The sequence below is a fragment of the Lupinus angustifolius genome, chromosome LG08 (assembly GCF_001865875.1).
Source record: "Lupinus angustifolius cultivar Tanjil chromosome LG08, LupAngTanjil_v1.0, whole genome shotgun sequence".
In the NCBI taxonomy this organism is placed as follows: Eukaryota; Viridiplantae; Streptophyta; class Magnoliopsida; order Fabales; family Fabaceae; genus Lupinus; species Lupinus angustifolius.
The window spans coordinates 12,428,629-12,431,928 of NC_032016.1; positions in this window are offsets into that span (position 1 = coordinate 12,428,629).

A 3,300-nucleotide genomic window follows, 5' to 3' on the forward strand; every position below is an offset into this window, starting at 1 on the left:
TTTCCGTTTTATAGATTGGAATGAAATCAGGGAGATAAATGTGTGAGAAACGGTTATATATATATGAAGGGGAAGAGGTGTTAAAAAAGCTTACACTAGAAGTTGTTATTATGGTATTGTGATATGATGCAAATGAGTAGATGGAGGTTAGAAACGGTACCACAATAAACCACCATAGGTGATTATTTCACTTTAGTTACCCATGGTTTCTTCTCTTTTCATTTGTGCCTCTCTCTCTTTAATTCTCCTTTATCTCTTCTTATTATAACCATTTGCTTTAATTCCTTAAGAAAACAAGAAATAGAGAAAATCACATGAAGAGTTTTAATACATATTTTTTTTTTAAATTACTCACATCAAAGTGGCAGATAATCCATATATTTCTAATTGATGGCCAAGAACCGATTACTTAAAGAACATAAGAGTGGGTTAGGAGCATCTAAAAAATATGATATTTTCAAAAAAAATTATTCTTTTAATATTTTTATTTTTTATAAAAGTCGGATAAAATTGAGTATTCACATATATGCTACATTCTTCCAAAAGCTTGACATGAACACAATTTTTGTTGATTCCATTCCTTTGACTTCTTTGTTTGTTATTCAATCATCCGAGACAAACATCTTTCTCAAATTTGCCTTCTCCTCAAAAGGCATTTCCAAAGATAGAAAGGATGTTGCAAGTGGGTCCTTACATGCTTCACCAACTCCCTCTTCTTTGAAAAGTGTCTCATCAAACTCAATGTACTTGAATGGCCATAAGTGAAGCCAACAATAGATATAGCTCTTTTGATTATCATTTTGATCCTAGGAAGCTTTGCGATATCTTCCAACATCAAACCTATGTAATGTGTTGCACATAGGGTCCATTAAATTTTTGTCTTTTCATTTCCAACATCTTACTAGCTAGAACATAGTTGCTCTCATTGTTTGTCATAACTTGCATAACATTTCCCTCTCCAACCTCCTCCATAATAGCATCAAGCAACTCAAATATTTTATCTTCGATTTTTTCAAAGTCAGACACATCTATAGACTTGATGAACAATGTCCCTACAGTCGAATTCACTAGAAAATTAATAATACATCTTTGTTTCCTATCAGTCCAAGCATCAGACATGATAGAACATCCAAATCTTTTATACCGCACCTTATGATCCTTCATCAAGTCTTCTATGTATTTTACCTCCATTTCTAGGAGTGAGACTCTCATAGCATAATAGGTTAGAGGTGGTAAATCTGGTCCAAACTTTTCGACAACTTCAAGCATTTCACGGAAGCTGTTCAACTTTACCAAATTGAAAGGGAGACCAACTTGATACAAAATTGAGCTATGAATTGGTGGACTTGTTGCACAACTCGTTTGTCTATTGCCTCCTTTATATTTGTTTGGCGCAAGTTCTCTTTCTTACTTCCAAACTCTGATTTTCTAATAAAGAGAAGGCCACTCTTCTTCCTCCCAGCAACTGCTAGTTGTTTGTGTTGTTTCTTGAAAACCTAAGTGTGCACTCTTCATTACTATCACCCAATATATCCCTAGCATCTTGCACTAGTCTTTGATATGTTGCAACATCCTTATATTATTTTTCATTCAAAATTATCCAAAGCCCTTATCGAACTTCACTGGGACACTCAATATATGTTTTAACATTGTCTGACCTTTCCATCAAATGCTTCTTCAATCTAGTAATTCCTCCTCCACATGTATTAGAGCAAAAATTATAGATCACATTATTTGTGTCTCTTTCTGTTAGTGGAGTGCAATATTTCCAACCAACATTTCTCAACTTTCCAATAGTTGAAGATGTTTGACATTGGCTAGACATTATAAAGCAAGAACGAGAATGAAGGAGTTAATGCAAAAGTGCAAATAATATTAAAAAACAATGTGAGGAAAAAATGTTCCGAAAAAGTAAACTGAAATTGAAAAAAATGTAAACTAAAATTGAAAAAAATGTAAACTGAAATTAAAAAAATGTTATGAAAAAAAGTAGCTCTGAAAAGGAAAAAACCTTCTTCGTGTGTATCTTGCTAAATTCTCTATGTAGTGTATAGTGTTTCCTGAAAGTTTAATTAGATACAAATAAAGTTAACATGAACATAATAGAGTGAATTACTATAATAATTTCCCATGGATCTGAATTTAACATTAAAAGGTAAATTATATGTCAAAGCTAATTTACTTAGTGACTTTGATGCTAATTTCTCCAAAAGTAAACTGAAATAAAAAAATTGGAATTTTGAAAAGAAAAAAACTTAATCTTAAAAGAAATAGTAGTTATGAAAAAATGTTTTAAAAATGTAAACTGGAAATAATTTTAAAAATGTAAGTTGAAATTAAAATAACATGCTAAAAAATAAATGGAAATTAAAATAAATGTACTGGAAATAAAGTAAAAAGGGTAAAATGAAATAAATAATTGAAATTCGGAAGAAAAAACTGAATCTGAAAAATAAAATAATTGGAATACATGAAAAAAGAAGCACGAAGGAAGAGAAATAAAAACTACAACAAATCTGTGAAAGAGGGCAAAGGGCAACGATGACAACAACAAAGTATCAAATTTTAAGAGAGATAGGCAGTAAGGGGAGGGAGAGAGACAACCATAAATAAAATGTTTTTATGGTTTGGGATACCCGTTTTTTTTATTTTTTATATCTTTTTTGGGACATTTTGCTTGGTAATAAGTATTATGTGAAAATCTACAAAACAACTTATAATAAAAAATAGCTAATAAATATTGTGTTATAAACTTTAAATAAAAATAGAGTAATGTCTAAACATAAATATTTATAAATTATTACAACTAGCGTGTTGACAGACACTACTGTACCTGTCAACCAGCTTTCCTATTGTTTGTAATGTGTATTCTACATATTAAGTTGTATTATATATTGTAATTTGCAGTTGAATATATATTCGTTTGAGGTAATTATATTTATTTAAATAAGAGTACTATATCACTTATTTGAACATTGAGGCTTAATATTAATATTAAATTAAGATCTTACAATTACAATATCACTCAATTACAACACTCGAATAAACACAATTAATATAGTATTAAGTGAAATACTGTATCACTTATTTGAACATCGAGCGTTGTAATTGAGTCAACACGGTAGAAAATAAAATTAAGTGAAGATATCAAGACTCTATTCTTGATGAACACAATTATATATGCATCATTTCTTTAAGATTGAACAATTATCTCAAACGAATATATATTCAACTGCAAATTACAATATATAATACAACTTAATATGTAGAATACACAATACAAACAATAGGAAAACGGGT